Consider the following 20,263-nt stretch of genomic DNA (forward strand, 5'->3'; position numbering starts at 1 on the left):
TAGGTGTTATATGGTCAAACCTGGAAGCACTGGTGACCAATCTGGCTGCCATGTTTTGTACTAGCTGAAGCTTCCAGGCTTGGTACAAGAGTTGCTCTATGTAGAGCGCATTACAGAAATCTAAGCGAGAGGTTACCAGAGCATGTACCACAGTTTCAAGGTCCCCTTGGCCCAGGTAGGGTCACAGCTGGCGTATCAACCGAAGTTGATAGCAAGCACCTCTGACCATTGCATCTACTTGAGATGTCAACTAGTTTACATACCGCTGAAGAAAATCCAGCAAATGCTTTGCTCAGCCAAGGACCAGAGAGACCCTCTCACAGCTGCAGGTGTTTACCACATACCATGCAGCTGCGGACAAGTCTACATAGGGACCACCAAATGCAGTGTGCAAATAAGAATCAAGGAACACAAGAGCCACTGCAACTGGGGTGGGTTACAAACTGACAAAAAGAGGTGCCTCCCCAGCGCCTCTCTTTGCTCCACAGGAGCGCTGCAGCGACCAAATTGCACGGCATTGCTGTGGAGCAAAAAAGGAGTTCTCAGAAGCGGCTCCTCTTTGGGGCGTTGCTGTGACGTCACCATTATGTGCCTGGTTTGGTGGGTGTGCCGCAGCTGCGGCACCATCCTCACATGGAAGGGTTGCCGGGCATGTGGGCTCTCCGCCCACCAGGCAACCCTCACACGTAATGAGGGCACACCCGTCTGTTCCGGGCCTGGGTCAGCATGAAAAGTCAGCAGTAGCAGAACATGTTACAAACCATCCTGGGCATAAAATACTGTTTGAAAACACTGAAATTCTGGACCATGCCAACAACTATCATGTCAGGATGCACAAGGAAGCCATTAAAATCCACAAACACCTGGATAATTTCAACAGGGAAGAGGAAACCCTTAAAGTAAACAAGGTTTGGCTACCAGTCCTGAAAAATAGCAAACTCAACAAATGCAAATGAGAAATCTCCCAGGGTCAGACAATGAGTACTAATCAAGGAGACACTAATCCTCTTTTGCATACTCTCCCACCCTGAGGCCTGCCATTAGCAACAGAACAATACAAATGCAAATCATTCCTGCCTTCCCAGATCACACAGTGTGTATGTGTGTATGTGTGTGTGTGTGTGTGTGTGTATACACACACACACTCTCTCTCTCTCTCTCTCTCTTTCTCCTTTCCAGGCAAGCATTCTCTGAAGATGCCAGCCACAGATGCTGGCGAAACATCAGGAAGAAACTCCTCTAGAACATAGCCACATAGCCCGAAAAACCCACAAAAAACTATGGATGCCAGCCATGAAAGCCTTCAACTTCACATTGATTTTAGTAAACTTAAAGAAATACTGCCCTGTTTGAACAATGCCTCACCATATTTCCAGTGGGACACTGGATTCTATGAACAGAGAGGTGGGGTAGCAATGGGAAGCCCTCTAAACCCTGTGATAGCAGCCTTTAACATGGAACAATTCGAAAAGCAAGCTCTGGAAACAGCATCGAAAAAACCCACAACTTGGTTCCGCTACGTGGGTGACACTTTCATCTTTTGGAACCATGGAGAAGAAGATCTGGCTGTTTACCTGAACCATCTGAACAACATCCACCCTAACATCCAATTCACTATGGAAAAGAAAAGGAAGGAACACAGCCATCCTTGGATGTCCTAGTCATCTGCAAACTGAACCATTTGGGTCACACAGTATACAAAACCTTTGAAATCGGGTTAGCTGGATGGGAGGAGCGGAGCGCGATGGGCTGGCTTGGGGGGAGTCGCCCTTTCTGTCCCCATCCGTCGTGGCTGTAGCCATTTTTGCTTCCCTCACCCCTTTGTCCGCTGTGGTCTTTCAATAAGAGAGAAGGATTTTTAAAAAATTTTTATTTTAATGGTTTACAGGCGCTTAATCTCTTCAGCGCTTTAAGCGCCTGAAGTCCCGGCTGCTCAAGCGCCTGCATCTGCCAAAGGACTACAAGGCTTCCCCCGGTGGATTGCAACCTCCTCTCTGTGTGGGGAGAGCCTATTTCTAACGGAGGAGAGGCAGGAAGGGAAGCCTCCTCTCGAAGAGGCATTCCCTGCCCGCTTGGGCTCTGATCTCGCCCAGGCAGGGAAGGGCTCTGATCAATGGGGGGGGGGGATAGAGCCTTTCCATCTCTCTTTCTCAAATGGAATCTGCCTTCTCCTCCAACCCTGGAAAGAGAATCTTTGGGAAGAGTGCTCCCTCCCTGCTTTTTCAGCAGCCTCCTTCATTGATCTCTGTGCTCTCTGAAGGGATTCTCCCTGGCTGTCTTGGGAGACATCAAGAGAGGATGCTGTCCTGCAAAACCCATCCCCATAGTTTCTCTGGAAACAGCTTGGGCTCCCCAAATTCGCTTTGCCAGAAGCCTCTCCCATTGATCTCTGTGCTCTCTGAAGGGATTCTCCCTGGCTGTCTTGGGAGATATCAAGAGAGGATGCTGTCCTGCAAAACCCATCCCCATAGTTTCTCTGGAAACAGCTTGGCTCCCCAAATTCACTTTGCCAGAAGCCTCTCCCATTGATCTCTGGACTCTCTGAAGGGATTCTCCCTGGCTGTCTTGGGAGACATGAAGAGGGGATGCTGTCCTGCAAAACCCATCCCCATAGTTTCTCTGGAAACAGCTTGGGCTCCCCAAATTCGCTTTGCCAGAAGCCTCCCCCAGCCTGGGGTCTTTCTTCCAAGGCAGCAAAAGTGCTTTGGGCAGTTTTCTCTCCCTCAACCATCCTTCCCCACGAATAATTGCAGGACTCATAGGCACTTTAAGCGCCTCCTCATTGGCTCTTTTATAACAAACCGTGAAATTTAAAAGTGACGTTATGATGACGTTGCTTTGATTGACAGCCCCAAAATGGTGAGTGGGAACGAAATAAGTCTAAAACCGATTTATATATACACCGTTTTATTTGAATAGTAATGAAAGCGGATCACTGAAAGTGAATCGATTGGTAAATGAGAACGAAGAAAAAAAAGCGATTCGGAACGCGGGATAAGACCAGGGTTATTTTGAATCGATTTAACTGATACCGGTGTATTTTAAAGCGTTGTAAATCGCAAGTGGGAACCACCCCAGAATAGGGAAAGTGGTGAGGAAACACAACCTCCAAATGTTTTACAAACCTACCAAGAAAATCCAGGAATGCTATGCTCAGTGAAGGACAGGAGAGACCCTCTCACAGCTGCAGGAATTTACTGTATATCATACAGCTGCAGATAAATCTGCATAGGAACCACCGAACACAGGCGGGTTATAGACCGCCGCTTTGAGGGGGTCTGCCACCGCCGCCGTTTGCTCCGTAAGGGAGCCGCCGCAGCCACACCGTGCGGCTTCCTTGCGGAGCAAAAAAGAAGCTCCAAAATGGAGCTTCTTTAAGCGGCGCCTCTATGACGTCGCGAGGCGCCAGGGGCGGACTCGCGACATCATAGATGCCGCGACACGTGCGGACGCACAGCGTCCGATACGTAAACATGGCGGCCCCCATGTGGAAGGGGCACCGCCATGTTGTACGTATGGAATACGTACTAGGGTTAGGGGGGTGCGGAAGCACTGCCCCTTCCTAACCCTAGTACGTATTCATTACGTACTAAATGGCAGTCTGTAACCCGCCACAGTGTCCAAACATGAATCAAGGAACATGAGAGACACTTCAGACTGGGCCAGCCAGAAAAATCAGCAGTAGCAGAACATTATATAAACCATCCTGGGAACAAAATTCTGTTTGAAAATACTGAAATTCAGGAGCATGCCAACAACTATCGGGTCAGAATACACAAACACCTAGACAGCTTCAACCAGAAAGAAGAAACCCTTAAAGTTAACAAAGTTTGTCTATCAGTCCTGCAAAATAGCAAAATCAGGACTCAGCAAATGCAAATGAGAAACCACCTAGATTCAGGGGCTTTCCCAGCAAACAATGACCACCAATTAGCAGGCACCAATCCTCTTTTGTATATCCTCCTACCCTGAGGCCCTGCCATCAATAACAGAACATACACAGATTAACATGGGAATCACTCCTCCTTACCCAGGGTCCCACAGTATATATATCTCCACTCTCTTCCAGGTCACCATTCTCTGAAGATGCCAGCCACAGATGTTGGCGAAACATCAGGAATAAACTATCAAAAACATGGCCACACAGACCAAAAAACCCACAAAAAACTATGGATGCCAGCCTTGAAAGCTTTCGATTTCACACAGGCAGGCAGTCTGTTGGTTTGGCTAGACTGGGTCCTTAATATGCTGGCTAAACTTCCTCTCTGCTGCAGCAGCTTTGGAGTCTTCTCCGTTCTGGAATCCTATTGACTGGAATCAAGATCCATATCAGTAACATATCACCATTAGCAAGGCCTCACATCTATTCACCTCTCCCATCTTTGCTTTCCTAGCTCTTTTGTGTATGTGTGAGTGTGTATGTATCATGTGCTTCTCTGCTGATTATTTCCTCTAATAAAGTACAAAAACCCATTTGAATTTGCCTCTGGAGTTCTGTGTGATTCTGATGGTATAGTTGTGCTGATCCCAAGGTCGAACTATATCTCTCATTTGAGGTAATGCTATAATTTCCCTAAACTAGATCAATCTGTGGGCGTCCTGCTCAGACACCAGCAATTTGGGTAACAACAGCTTTACTTCCTGAGAGGAATGACATTTGCTGCCACTCGCTGGTATAACAAACCCTTACACTGAGATACGTAACCAGTAGAATTCCAGACATAATGTGACTAGAGTTCAGTTTGGTTTGTAAAGAATAATTGAAAATATTGGAGAAATGGTTAAAAACTGGTTTCTTGAGTGTTGGGAAACCCTGATGAGGAGAATGCTAGAGAGCTGAGAAAATTCACAGTTAAGGAAACATTCTGTGTAAAAAATGCACATGTTTTTTGACACAAAAAATATCATTTGGTGTGCAGAAAATGCCATTTTGTTTGGAGGAAACATGCTTTCTGAGGAGAAATGCTATGTTTATGTGCAGAAAATTATAATTAATGCTGTGGGGAAAGCCCCCCCCCTTTTTTTTGTTTGCATAGAATACATCCCAAACTATAACTAGCTTTCAGAAACTACAGTACTAATTTTTCAATGACTTCTTGCAGTGAGGAGAAAAGTGTTAAAAGTATTATCTCTTGCCTATGACAATGGAATTTACTAAGATTGACATCACTAGTTCAGTTACATTGTTCCCAGAAAAGAAATCATGCTACATAATCATCTGAAGCAAAAATGGCAAGAGCAATTTCTATCATGCTAACTAATGATTACGGCTGTCTCATTCAGGTCAAGCTGTGATTTAGTCCATTGTGAGACATCTGATGTGAGATTAGGCCCATGCTCATGGGGCTGTGGTGCTGGACCATTAACACTTACATTTAGAGGACTTCAGAGGCTGAAGTCTCTTTCTTTCCACATTAAAGTCTGACATAAGTTCATAGAACAATTTTCACATATTGCTTTTCATGAATTTTTGTTAATGACTTCATTTGCGTTTTAGATATTGAGGTACAGATGCCAAAGAAAAAAAGATGGCTCCTGCCCTTTTCTTTTCTCTTATTTATTTTAGCCTGGAAACCAGTGACTTGTGCAATTAGGATTAATGATCAAATTAAAAGATATCCCAGTGGATGACTCTCATGCTAAATTTCCACTGAATGCTTATAATTTTTGGTTAGAGCTAACTGATCCGGAAAACTCTTCACTCAAAACAGGCTGCTGAGTTCTGTTGTTATTTTCTTCACAAGATAAACAGGGAAATTTGACCAGAACACACCATGTTTGAAACCTGACACCTGGTCATAAATATATGCAATATTTTACAATACTTAGCTTATTGGCTGCAATGTTATTTATACAGTGTTATTGTATAAATAAATAAGTTCAGCCTTGCATCCAAAGCTGTATTTTATGTGTTATTTATCACATTGAGAACTTACAGGATCTTTGGAATTTTTGTGGGAAGCAATTTTTGAATTAAACTGTTGGAAGACAGCATAGATATCTCTAACTACGGGGTGAAGCAGATGGCGCAAAAGGTCTGTGCCAGGTTCATGCCACTGCCATTCACTCCATGACTGTGGCAGTTGCAAGCACCCAGCCTCGATCCACACCACCACTGCAGTCCTGAACTGGGCACCAAAAAGAAGTGGTATTTTATCGCGCCTTTTTGGGTGGGTTCTTTGTGAAATAGCTTTGCCTGGCTTCCAGATGGGTTCTGGGCATGCATCATCTGAATGCCACACCCCCAACATGGCCCAATGGCAGCCCTTTTGGGCCATCTGTTTGAGTCCTATGTAACATATCTGCAATCTAGAAGCATGGATGCAACATTGTCATCTCATGCTTCCAAATTTGGAACAAATTTGTATCCTATGTCCTACTTCTTCTGTTGTTTGGCAGATACATCTACCAAGCAAAGGTAATTTTGGAGATCTGGATAACACCTAAGAAAATCAACAAGGTGATGTAACCAACCTATATGAGTTTATCAAATGCCATGGTTTCTTTTATGGTTGTGAAAGTATTTGATTGAATGAGGCAGCAAAAAACAATGAACATTCCACTGAAAAGGAATGGCTCCATGAACTCTTGATATGGCAACAGAAATTTGGGGATTTTATAGGTTGGACAGTATTTCAAAGTAACAGAGAGAAGAGTGGTTTCCTTCAACAAAACAAGTAGTTTGCTAGATCTCTTCTAGATGGAAGATGGGAAAGTGTAGTGTGTTTCTATGGCTACATCTGCACTGCAGAGATAATACAGTTTGACAACATTTTAATCTCAGTGGCTCAATGCTATGGGATTCTGAGGTGGGTTACAGACTGCCCGTTTGGGGCGGCCTGTACCCTCCCCTTTGCCCGGTGTATTGGGGCCTCAGCTGCCAGACCGGCAGCCTCCGAGGCCCTGATCTGCCGCTTTGCAGGCTGCGGGGAAGCGGCAAAAGGCCGTTTCCCCACAGCCTGGGAAGGGGTGTCCTTGGGGCTTGAAGCCCCAAGGACACCCTGCAGCAGCAGGGAGGAGGAGAAAGGGGCCACTTGGCCCCTTTCTCCCTTGCGTTGCTGGGCACAGCCGTCTGAAGGCTGCGCCCAGTGACACAAAGCAGGAAGGAGCTCGAAACGGAGCTCCTTCTGGTGTCGCGAAAAGGGCGCACTATGCACCGTGGCGCAGCCTGAATACGTCACAACCGCGCCGCCTTGTTTGGAGGTGGCGCGGCCGTGATGTATTGATGGCGGCGGCCGTGTGGAACGGCCGTCGCCATTTTGTGCACGCAGAGCGTGTACTAGAATTAGGGGGTGCAGAAGTACCTCCCCTTCCTAACCCTAGTATATGCTCCGCATGTACTTTAATGGTGGTCTGTAACTCGCCTGAGATTTGTAATTTTATGTGGCACCTGAGCTCTCTGACAGAGAAAGCTAAATATCTCGCAAAACTACAAATTCCACAATTCCAGAAAACATCCTATATGTGGGAGGACATTGATCTCATATGAATGTAGCGCTGGAGTTGATAATTTATCAAGGCCATACAGAGATCTTTAAAAATCACATAGAGGTATCTTTTAAGAGGTAGAAGTTCAAGGAGTTCTGGAATTCTGTGGACCACATCTAGAAAACAGGGAGGAATGACTGCCCTGGACTAAAGAATGTTAGAAACTGAAAATATATTGCATGCTTTCCCCTGCTGCCAGGAGAGATTTTGAACAGGGAAGCAATAAGAAGTGACAAGTTACAAGATGTGCTAAAAAGTGCAGCCCAAATTGTCTGTCTGGATAAGCTCTGTGTCTGTTTTTCCCCCCTCCTTCAGCTTTGTAGGACTCTGGGCTGACCTACACTGCTTAAAAACTTGTTATAAACCTGCCCTACCCCTGAATTTGGGGTGATAAGGCTACACAATGAATGACCCTATTCACCACAGATTCAGGGCATACTATCTTATTGTGTGGTTTTGTTCAGAGTTTGCACCTCTGGCACTGGTGATCCTACTACCCCCACTGCCACCCCTGCCCAATCATTGTTGTCTCCATCACCACTGTACCCATCTCCACTGTCACTGTTCAAACTTTTACACATCCTCTCCTTCCAGCAATGTCAGCCATTCGCCTCAAGATTAGGTGCCCAGGTCACTCATTTGCCTCAGAGTGATGGGCACACAAATTGAGCCAGTGCTGCTATAAAAGGAGTAGTGAAACCATTCAAGTTGGGAAATGGCCCCAAGTTTTGAAGGTGGCAGTGGTGGTAACGGCAGTGGCAACAGGGCGCTGGGGCAGTGGTGGCAGTGGCAATGGTGACAAACCCAGGAAACTTGACAGGGACAGTTGTGTAGTATAGACTACCTAATTTCCCTGTGGAGAATATGATACACTGGGTGGGTGTAGGGGCAGGAGGATCAGGAGTCCATTTGGATATTTGCCCTAGTATAGACTAGTCCTCTGTCATTTGCATCCTTGACTCTCCCTTCCAGACCCTGCTTTGGACACCCCTTACTAGTTGTCTTGCTATTTCATGTGTGACTGATGTTGGCTCCATTTTAAGGATTTTAACTGTTTGTGAATTGGTGTGTGGTCTCTCCAGCTTCTTTTAAATATCGTACCATTAATAGAGGCACATGATGCCTGAGACCAGATCAGATATGATGGGAGATTTGGAAGTACCAATTCAAAATTCCAAGCTCTCCATATGGGTGTATGGTAATCTTTTCAGTCAATTAGTTCAAGTTGAGGAAGCCTCATGCTAACCATGAGGTATAGGTTTTAAGAGCTTCCTTCCAAGCACAATCAGATCTTGCTACTCTGTAAGCACTAAGCTCCCTGTGTGGATAAATATATGCAAGAATTATCAGTGATCTTCAGTTTTTCCCTGGCTAACAAAAAACCATAGCAACCAAGTGATGAGTAATTCTTTTTTCTATTGCAATCATATTTTGATAAAAATGAATTTCATATCACCAAACTCTTCTCCTTTTATACATGAATTGCCTTCAATATAGAGATTACTTCTACTCGTACAGTCATCTTTGAAAATTATTTTGAATAACATTTGCTTATTGTTGTCCATAAACCCACAACATGGTAGCATGTCATGAGATAATGAAAACTGTACTGAAATGCCAAATCTTACTTGTAAAAATCAACCTCTGCATAACATTGTAAGCATCCAGTTATAGAAAATATATATTCTCCTTCCCAGCTTATTTCCTCAGGATGAAGACTGTGAGTCATGCAATTAAGATTTCTCACATGGATCAGCAATTCACTTCAGCTACATTTAGAAATAAATAATATTTGATATGGATTGGATTGGATCTCAATGTGCACTAACGCATCAAGTATTCATTACTGGAGAAATGATTTCACTTAGTCAAATGTCACTCCCATCTTCTCAGGCTATTTGCATTGATAAGAACAGCTACAAAAACTGAAAAAGAAGAAGCTAGCATTGTAACTATCATCCTGACTGATGTAGTTTTAGATTCATGTAGAGAAGACTGCATTGTCACTGTGGCCATTTTTGGGAGATGGCTGAGACTTTGGCCAGTATCCTATTGGTAGTTGCAACTAGAGAAAACTCAGTGAATCAGTGGGATCTATTTATGTGTTGATTCACTGTCCAAACAGTTGATTCAATGAGTCTCCTCTATCAGAGAGTGTCCAATAAAATTCAAGGTACAGAGTTAGTAGCACATAGGCACATTTTTTCCCAGTTAAAATCCATTAAACAAGTTCATGTCCTGGGTTCTGACATGTTTCTTTCCTCACATTTGGGATCATTTGCAGAAGCATGCTGAAAGCCTAACTGAGCCTGTGGTAGGACTGGGCCTTACTTACTTACTTAGAATTCAAAGATATAGCTATGTTAGTCTGTAGAATCAGTATGTAGAGAGATCCTGTAACACCTTTGAGACTATCTGAAAGAAATTGGAAGCATGAGCTTTTGTAGACTTCAGTCTACTTCCTCAGATGCATATAGATGCAGATGCATCTAAGAAAGTAGACTGAAGTCTACTAAAGCTCATGCTGCCAACTTCTTTATTTCATTTAGTCTCAAAGGTGCTACAAGATCTCTCTACATTACTCACGGGCCATTCAGACTACTTTTTACCACAGAACAGATCCCGGATTAACCATGGGAAGTTCATTTTGGCCCTGATCCTTCCAAAAGTGAAAACGAGGCTTTCAGACCCGTTCAGGGACAAATGCCCCTTGGTGCGGGTCTTTTGAAAGTGGAGTTTAAGCTGTATCTTTTGAGAAAACCTGGGTCCAGAAAATATGAACTTGTCCCTGGTCATGATCGGGTCAAGTTCAGGGGAGGGATTTAGGTCAGAGGGAGGGCAGACAGTGGAACATGGCTCCCCTTCATTGGGGCAAAAGAGGAGGAGGAGGAAGAAGAAGGAGCCAGGGGAAAGAAGGGGGCCATGAAGGGCAGAATTGGGAGGAAGAAGGAGCTGGGGGAAAGAAAGGGGCCATGAAAGGCAGAATCGGAAGGAGGAGGAGGAGGAAGAAGGAACTGGGGGAAAGAAGGGGGCCATGAAGGGCAGAATCAGGAGGAAGAGAAGGAGGAAAAAGGAGCTGGGGGAAAGAAGGGGGCCATGAAAGGCAGAATCAGAAGGAGGAGGAAGAAGGAGCAGGGCGAAGGGTCAAGTTCAGGGGAGAGAATTAGGTCAGAGGGAGGGCAGGGAATGGAACATGCCCTTTTTGTATTTTTATTTTGACAGAATATGCGAATACTTTTTCTACAGGTTGATACATATATAGATAGAATGTGTCTGCTTGTGCTACATTTACCTTTCATTAGCTTGCTCTCAGCATGGCACCTCACTTTGCAAGAGGCTTTTTTTTCTAAATTATTTTCTATATGTACATGCTACAATGCGAATGTTACAAATGTTTCTTGTTCAGTTTGGCAAATTGATACAGAATGCTTTTGCTACTGTATGTGTCTGTAAGGAATTCTGGGGTGGCTGAGAGAAAGCAAACGATACAGAGATGGCATTCTGAGGTGAAGAATTTATTATTATTATTATTATTATTATTGTTGTATGTGTATGAGGAATTTTGGGGTCGCAAGGAGGAAGAATGCAGAGATGGCATTAGATTGCATTTTGGGGTTGAAAACTGAGGCAGAGGAAGATCCATAATCTGTAGTGCCTGAAATACACACAACACACACACACACCTGGAGGTTTTTAAATTTGTCAAAATATGTACACACTGCTGCCAGTTTTTTTTTTTTTAAAGGAGGGGGGACGCATCCATCCAGTTGTCCAGTTGCTGTAGGAAACGTCACCTTTGATGAAAGCAGACCTGAATTTGATTGACAGCAAAGGAGCCTTCTTTTAAACTGGTACCTGCAAATGTGAACTCTCCACAAAGAGCTGCAATGGCATTCAGGGTTAAATTACCCCGATTAAGGTAAATTATAGTGGGCACTTGCCTTCAGAGAGATTCGGGGGGGGGGGGGAACCTGGATCTGCCCAGTTCCATCCAGTGTAAATGGGCCAGTGGGAATGGGGCCTTAGAATATTTATACCCTTTTCTTGAGCCACAAAGGCTCTCAGAGCAGCTTGCCTGCCCTCAGGCTTGCAATCTAAAAAGGACATGACACAAAAGGAGAAGGGAATTATAGTGGGGAAAGGGATCAAGTCCAGCAGATACTGCTGGTTCTTCTTTCCCACCAAGGCCAGAACAGTGGCTGTTGGAATAGATGAAGGGCTTTCATCTGCCTCTGAAGCAGCTGGATGTCAGCATAGATGAACCTTTTCCCACAGCGATCATGTTCTGAAATGTTCACGTGAACTAAGTCTGAGTCACCCCAGAGCAGCTCCAGACAGTGTGTGTGAGAGTCTGTAAAATATTATCTTGAAGTGTACAATCTGAAAGTGTACAATGATGTTTATGTTAAGTTAAAAAATGCTTTTTGCAGGTATTCCATCTGAGTACTCACAACAGTTCACAGAAATTATGCTTCTAATATCTAATAATTACAGCCGGAGAAGCTCCACTCCTACAGGCAACCCTACATACTGGTAAGATAAGATATCATGATATTGAAAATCTCATCCCTGTTTTGTTTGGTTTGTGTTTACAGAGGACAGCAGTGACAGGTAACCCATTCTCACTAAGTCCCTAGACCACCATCCTTCCACTCCGATGCCAAAGTGAATGTGGAGTTTCTGAGCATTTCAGAAAACTTCGATTTCCATGAACTTTGCAGGGTATGATGTGTAAATGATATGCACAGATCTTAAGTAGGATGGGAGTTTCTTTGTTTCCCCTTCACAGTGGTGAATCAGGTGTGGGGCTTTTGAGGGAGGAAAAGAACTGGAAGTCAGGGAATGTGCTGCTGCAAGACAATTTGAGGATGAACACAAACATGGTTTTAAGGGTGGACTCAAATTGGAGCCTTTCACACTACACATTTACAGTGGTGTATTCCACTTTAACTGCCATGATTGCATCCTATAGAATTCTGGGTATTGTAGTTGACATGGCATTAGAGCTCCTTTCCTAAACTGCAAATCCAAGAATTCCATATTATGTTGCTAATGGGGAATCATTGTGTTATAATAAATTTATAGCATATAATGAATGTCATAATCAAGTTTGAATTCTTGAAAGTTGCAGAAGAATCTTTATAATGTTTCCAGCAGTAGCCTAACTCGGATATATTTCTGGGAAAAGTCTGCAGGGGTAGCCATTTAATTTTATTTTAAAATATTTGTATCCTGCCTGTTTTCTAACAAGCTTTGTGATTCTATAATGAACAAGTATTTAAGAATTAAAATAATATTCCATGGTGGTCCTTTCCAACTTGGTGCTCGCTGGAAGTTTTGGACTTTCACAGCCATGATCCCTCACCGCCCTCATCACTGATCATGTGATCTGGGCTGATGAAATTGCATTCCAAAATCTCTGCAGGATATTGGGTTAGTAGCAATAGCAATAGCAAGTACATTTCTATACCACTTATCAGTGAAATAGCACTCCCTAAGCAGTTTATAATGTATAAGATATTAGTGGAGATTCCTCCATACATAAAACACAAAGGTGAAGCAGAAAAGGGAAAGGGAAAGGGAAAGGGAAAAGAAAGGAGGAAAATATTCCAAAGACTGTTAATTATGATATTAAGCTGATTTCCCTTAGAAATGACTTTCAGAGCACTGGTGCACCTCTTTCCTTAGTTTCATCAAGTCACTGGAATTGTTGCCATAGAGAAGACAGTTGCTGAAAAGTACAACTCCAGTATTTAGAGTGGGTGGAAAAGATGGGGTTTTAGACTGTAACTCCCTGAATCCCATAACCAACAAGGTGATTCTAGCTCAGGAAGTCTAGTACATGGGGTATTTGTCATAAGCTCTGAGTGGGCTCATTGGTATAAGAACAGTTAGCCCCTCTCCTAAACTAGTCAGATAGCTTCTTGGTGTTTCAAGTGAGCCCAGAAGTGCCCCCACCCCTGGTGTCACCCAGTGTGGGGGAGCAGGACTTCCTGGGTTGCAGCTCCCAGAGACAGAAATGGAAAATGGGGCCGCAACAAGGTGTGTGGAGGTGCTTGGCCTTTCTTGTTGCCATGGCTCTGTTCTCCTAATTCTCATGAGGAGAATGGGGCCATGGTAAGGAGGTGCAGGCGGGTGACCTGGTGTTACCCTTCTTCTGGGGTATCACCCAGTGCAGTCCACACACACACACACACACACCCAGTGATGCCACTATATGAGCCCTTGCTCACTGTAGGGGTCTAAATTGTGTGGATTCTCTTCTACCCTTGTTCTTCAAAACAAATACAATAAAAGAGGGAATGTAATGTTTTTCACACTTCTCTTACACATGATTACACATGGAATAGCTGAAAGGAGCTTTTAATCGCTCACTGTGTGGAAACCCTCCTCATAGTGAGAAGTCATAGTATGAAGCCAAGCCCTCCCTCCAGTCCATCTGCCTTGGATCCACGTCTTGGAGGTAGAGAGGAACTGCTGGAACTCTTACCCTTTCCTCCACCACTCCCTTCTCCTTCTGTATCATGTCTTTTTAGATTGTAAGCCCGAGGGCAGGGAACCGTCTAACTAAAAAGATTGCATGTACAGCGCTGTGTAAATTTACAGCGCTTCAAAAATTAAACTTAATAATAATAATAATAATAATAATAATAATAATGTCTGCACATTTCAGGAGTGCTTTGTGGTTGCTTTGAAAGGACAATGCCTGTGCACATTTTGTAGCAAAGATGGAAACAGGAATATCAAGCCACTTGCACTTTCACTACTATTGTGTATTACTATTGTCTGGAGTCACCTTTGTATTTCTGTTCTTGATTTTTTTAAATCACCAAATAATAACAATAATGGCTAGTCTCTCCTCTTTTGCAATGAATAATATTCTATTCTGCACTCAAATACTTTATTTGCTTATTTATTTATTAGCATTAGTGATTATCTAACAAATAAGGTGCATAGATTATTAATTATTAAAATTTTGGAATGCTCTCCATCCATTAAATTGATAATATCCACAGAGACAAGAAAGAAACTTGAAATTTTAGTGCAGTCTTTCCTTTCTTTGAATAGTATCTCTCTACAAAGAGAATACTTTAAAGGGAGAAGAAAAAGGCCCTGGAAAACGCACTTCATAAAAAAAAATTGGAACAATTGTGGAATATCACAGTTTAGGCACAAACTGAGAGGACAAATCAGAATGGTTAAATCTTCTTTCTCCCTCCCTTAACTTGCAAAAATGTGCACAGATGAAAACACTACACATCATAACAGCTTATTATAAACTGGTTAATTCGTTTGACAGGTACTCAGTTTCTGTTTAGGATTTTCCTTCATTTCTTCATGCTTTTTCATGGTATCTGTATGAAGTTCTTCCTTTTTATTTGAATATTTGGAATGAACTCAAATGCTTGGTAGGATAGCTGCAGTGACTTAACAGTCTAATTTCTCTAATTGCAATGTGAAATATGTTGGGTTCATGTATATTTAGTAGGTGTGAAGAAATGAAATGTTGCTTTAAAAGAATAATCTCCTTGAAATTAAGGGGAAAATACTTTTATAAATCCATCTTTTTCTTAATAGTAGAGAAACAAAACAATACTTTGGAACACTTTATGGGATTACATCATGGACATCTGTAAATCCTATGTTGCTAAGTGTGTTTGAGTAGTTTCTGATTTATGCCAGCTCCATAAATCAGAGATTGTTTTCGTAACAATAAAATAAATCAGAGGTCCAATCAGAGGTGTTTTTTGGGGAGCGGGGTATTCACAGGAGGTTTCACAGTACCTTTTGTTACCTACTGTGATGAGTCACCAGGCAGATTAGAGTTCCCAGCAACCAATCCTGGTTGAGGCTGGATGTAAGGGGAGTGGCTGCTCTGAGAGTAGGGAATATAAAAGGGAAGAGTGAGTCAGAGAACTTTATCGCATAGTGTTATGATAACGTTCCGGGAACCGAATGAGAACGGAACACAGCGAAGTTTACTGTACAGTTTGGTTCCCACTGAGTTCCCATTCCAAGCTCAAAGTGTTCCAACAGTGTTCCAGGGTGAGAACGATGAGAAACAGTTCTCAGACAGATGGAACGTTATCATAATGGAACATGAAAAGTTAGTGCAGTAATCCTATCCATTCTTATATGCATTCTGTCAGTCCTCGTGACCTGATTGGCTGAGACAATTTCCTCCTCTGCAGTCCTAGAGCATCCAACTGGAAGTTATCTGAGGTAAAAAGATGATAGAGTGATGACATCACGGTATTGTGCCCCAGCTAAAGAAATGTGCATGCGCCACAGCAGTACGATATGAGAATGCACTCGGCAAAAGCATCCATTCAATATACAGTAATATGTGCAATATAATATGTTCCCGATATGTTATTATCCCATTATTACTTCTCATGCGATGAGTCCTGATCCCAGATCGTTCTTCCACAGAACGTTTTCAGAACTCAATGGGAACGTTACAAGTTCTGATGCACTAAAGTTCAGAGAGAGAGAGAGAGAGAGTCAGTGTGTCAGTACTGTGAGAAGTAAAGAGGTCTAGTGAGAGAAGGGAGAATGTGTCAGTTTAAGATGAATTCAAATCTGTTCTGTCCTGAAAGGTGACAGCTGGAATTCAGGACAGGGGTACCTTATCAGAATTCATGGTTCTGTTGAAGGGGAATAAGATTAATAGTATAAAGGGAAAATATTAAGAGAAGCAAGAAACAATTTAGGCTTGAAATTGTTCAGTGAGGGAACTGAGGAAGAAATAACTTGTAACTATTAAAGTACCATAACTTGTGTACCCATACAATCTGTGAAACAACCTGGAAAAAGATAGTCTTAACACATGATTGTAAAAAAAGTTAAAGTTCACTTGTTTCAAAGAGGAATACTGACTGAATGAATTCACAAGAGTATCAAGACAGTTAACAAGCTACCAAAGATAAAACACATATAAGAGAAGAACACTGGGGACCTCAATTCTAATTCATTTAAAATGAAGTGTAATAAGTGTATAAAAGGGGCAAGTGTCAAGACCAAGGAGTCAAGTGATGTTTCTGAGGTAAAAGGATAGTGTCAGAGAACTGGCAGGAAGACTGTATTGGTCACACCTATTCAATAAATATCAACAAGAAAGTTGCTTTTTAAAAATAATTGAGTAATGATAGGATGAAGATTTGGTACCACTAATTAAAAGTAACTTTGCAAGCTGCATCCCTACCTCTACTCTCTCAAAATCTATGAAGTTTGGCTGGGCTGGATGTGCAAGCTCAGTGAGATCAGTTCACATTGACTGAGGTGACAGTTTATTCCTGCCAGGATTTAGCTTGTTTATATGATTTTGATATGAATAATATAAGGAGACAAACATTGTTCCAAGCATGTTGTTGGGGCTGATGGAAAGAACTGAATCATTAAAAATCCAAACTAAGCTTTAAATTAAAAACAGGAACCTGCACACTGCATGGCAGTGTAAACACTGTATTCTGGCACTTCAGTGCAAATTCAGGGTGCTTGAAAATATAGAAGGAAAGTAAATCATTACACGTCTGTGTTATAGTGCCCCCCCTTAGAGATAGGGAGATCATTTTCTTCACACTGGGAGTCAAAAACCAGGGTGGTTTTGGAAGGATGATTCTGAGCCAGAAAGGACAAACTTAAACAGTTAATTGCCCCTGGCCAACCAACCCATAAACACAGGCTTCTACATTAAGCCTTAAAATATAAGTAAGAAAGAATAAAGAAACTTCATTTCACCGCTGTTATGAATTACAATACTTTAGCTCCCAAGTCCCAGTGAATCCACTCTGAGTTTTAGATAGATCCTTAAGAAAACTACCCATAATGCTGAGCCTGTTCTTAAAATATGAGCAACACGAAGTTTTGAGGTTTTGTACTTTTATGCTCTCTTTTCTGATACCTTTGTGACTAGGAAACATTCACTTTCCTTTAACATGGAGTTTCACATTACCATTAAATGGGGAGGGAGGATTATGAACCCCAGGCTGCATGTGGCCCCAGAATTGTTTTGTGACTTGTAGGTTTGATATTTTTTAAAAAAATTCACACATCCCCTCCCCAATGCTCTTTAGTGTGTGGGTCATTTTTGTAATGTTTTTGGCCCATTGGGCTATTTTAGGTCTATGAGAGGCCTTTTTATAACTGGGAAATGACTTTTGATCCCTCTTTTTAAAGATTTCCCCTGGTCTTAAAATGACACAGAGGAGTCTAAAACATGAAGAAAATGTTCCACATTCTCATAGGGCCCAGTGGGGCATTTGGGGTCAAATTTTTGTTTTTGTTCTTGTTCTTTTGGTGGCGCAGCAATTAAACTAACCAGTGTTCTAACCTCAGAAATAATGAGAACTCTAGCTATCCTAGAAGAAGACAGAGATGAAATAGGAAGAAGGGAATGGAAAACGTTATAGTATAGTTTGTTGAAACAAGCAAACATAACAAACTACAGTTGTCCCTCCATATTTGCTAGGGTTAGGGGAACAAGACCCCAATGAATATGGAAAAACCGCAAATAACAAAAACACTGTTTTTACCTGAGAGGACACCTCTCTAGGAATCTCTAGGTCCTCCAGTGCAATTCTGTGGTCAATGTCCAACATACACTGACCATAGAATGGCACTGGAGTAGCTACAAATGGTCTTTCAGTGCAACTTTTAGTTAAAACTGACCACAGAGTTGCACTGGAGGACCTAGACAGTCTTAGAGAGAACATATTAATGAAATCCGTGAATAATCAAATCCGCAAATATCAAAGCCGCAAATATGGAGGGATGACTGTATATGGGTTAAGTTTGACTTTTCAGATGTAAGTAATAGGTTACTTAAAATCAGGAATCACATGCCCCCAGTGTCTTTCTCAGAGCTGAATAAGAGAAGAGGGAACAGAGGAATGTGCAGTGCCATAATGTATTCTTATTTCATTGAACTTTGGCTTAACATTACAGTTGTGGGGGGGGGGGGGCAGTACTGTAATTAGGCTTCCACAGAAAATGGCCAATTGAGATCTAAGTGTTGTGTACCTTGAAGTCACTTCTGACTTCAGTTGACCCTAAGGCAAATCTATCAGGGGTTGTTTGGCCTTGCCTATCTCTAAGGCTGAAAGAAGGTAACTTGCCCAAGGCTGTTGTTTGGCCTTGCCCATGGCTGAGTGAATCCTCTGGAGAACCCTAGTCTCCAGAATTGTCCAACACTCAAACCATAGCTCTACTGAGCAGTAATACACAATTTGAAAGGGAATATACAAATATATACTCAGTATAATTATGAGTGATAATATTAGTTACAAGACAGCATTCTCTGAAAATGAACAAGATCTTTTGGAGAAAGGGATTATGAATAAATATCTTTTAACTGCAGGCCATCATCCACCTGCAAGGTTTGTCCTAAATAAAACATCTTCAGTGTTAGAAATTATAAAACCTTTGGCATTTTGAAGACTAAATTTTTCTTCCTAGACACAAAAAGGAAAGGGAAATTATGAAAAGTATTGTACATTTCTGACCTGTGAATTGCAATGAAAGTTCTGCTTATTTATTTTGTTTCTGGGGATGATAATTCTATGCCACATTCCAGCAGCATTTGGAATGTAATTCATTTTGCAACAACTGTCACAAAAATAGAAACTGGCAATTAAATAAACACTATTCAAAATAATCTGCCTCTATCATTCCTTCTTCTCAGCACAATGCCTACAAAACAAAAATACCCAACCACGATATGATACATTCAAAATATAATGAAACAACAAGAAAGATAACATTTAGTATATCACAAATGTTCAAATTTTTTATTTATGTTCAGACAATATGCCCTAGCTTTAAATCACCAGGAAATAAATTGGTTGTAAATATGTGTACAAGTGTGATAAAAATGGAAAATCTCTCTTTTCCAATCTCTTATTATTCAGATGGATCTCTATTATTCATTCTCCCAAAAGAAGAAAAAAGAAAAAGCTACATGCAACATTGTTTGACTCATAAAATGGAATGCATTAAGCCTTTCATTAGGATCACAGCAGTCATTTTCATTCAGATCTGAAACAGTAAGTGTTGAACTGGGAGGGAAGTCAGGAAGCCAACTAGAAATGAAACACTGTTAGAAAAGAACACAGAGAAATACTGTCACATTCCTTATATCCTTATTACAAATGATGGCAAAGCTGTACATTCACACACCTACCACATACATTTTGGTATAATACTTATGCTTTAAATATAAAGGCAAGAATCCAGTTGTAAGTCCCAATTAGAGTAGACCCTTTGCCTCAGTGGGGTTTACTTAAATCTTGACTCACCATTCAGATTTGATTTATTGAGTCTAGTCTAGCTGGGAGTAACCAATATGATTCAGATCAATGGGTTGTGTTCAGACAGTAGAACTTATTCCATTAAAATCAATGGTACTTGCTAGTCATAACTGATCTGAAGTACAAATAAATTAGCCCAAGCACAGGACATGTCTGCAACTTTTATCTTAGTTTGCTTATTGCCTAGAATGGAAATTGCATGGGAACTCTGCCCTGCCTGTAGAAAAAAATTGGAGTAATAATGAAATAAACACCTTTCAATATACCTTAAAGCAAGAATGTTTATCATAATGTATCACCATTTCACAACTCATTTTGCACTTCTATCTAGATTTAGGGCTACAATTTTGCACACATATCCCTGTGATTAAGTACCTGGGAGAGAGATCAGCACATCCCAACTAACACAAGAACAGTTTCTCAGGTATATTAAAATGGAAATATTGTTACCTGTCCTTTTAAGATGA

The 20,263-nt window shown here is 41.8% G+C and overlaps 1 long non-coding RNA gene across 5 annotated transcripts in view; it reads right to left on the reverse strand.

The window, feature by feature from the left end:
• Positions 1 to 19,295: 19,295 nt before the first annotated feature.
• LOC149319477 (uncharacterized) overlaps positions 19,296 to 20,263 on the reverse strand; it is a 34,670-nt gene continuing 33,702 nt past the window's right edge. For all 5 annotated transcript variants that reach the window (XR_016279865.1, XR_016279866.1, XR_016279867.1 and 2 more), the window contains one exon: positions 19,296 to 19,582. This is a non-coding gene — a long non-coding RNA (uncharacterized LOC149319477). The remainder of the gene's footprint in view (positions 19,583 to 20,263) is intronic.

Source organism: Sceloporus occidentalis, unplaced genomic scaffold (genome assembly GCF_023333645.1).
Source record: "Sceloporus occidentalis isolate IW3139 unplaced genomic scaffold, rSceOcc1.0.p SCAF_2, whole genome shotgun sequence".
Lineage (NCBI taxonomy): Eukaryota > Metazoa > Chordata > Lepidosauria > Squamata > Phrynosomatidae > Sceloporus > Sceloporus occidentalis.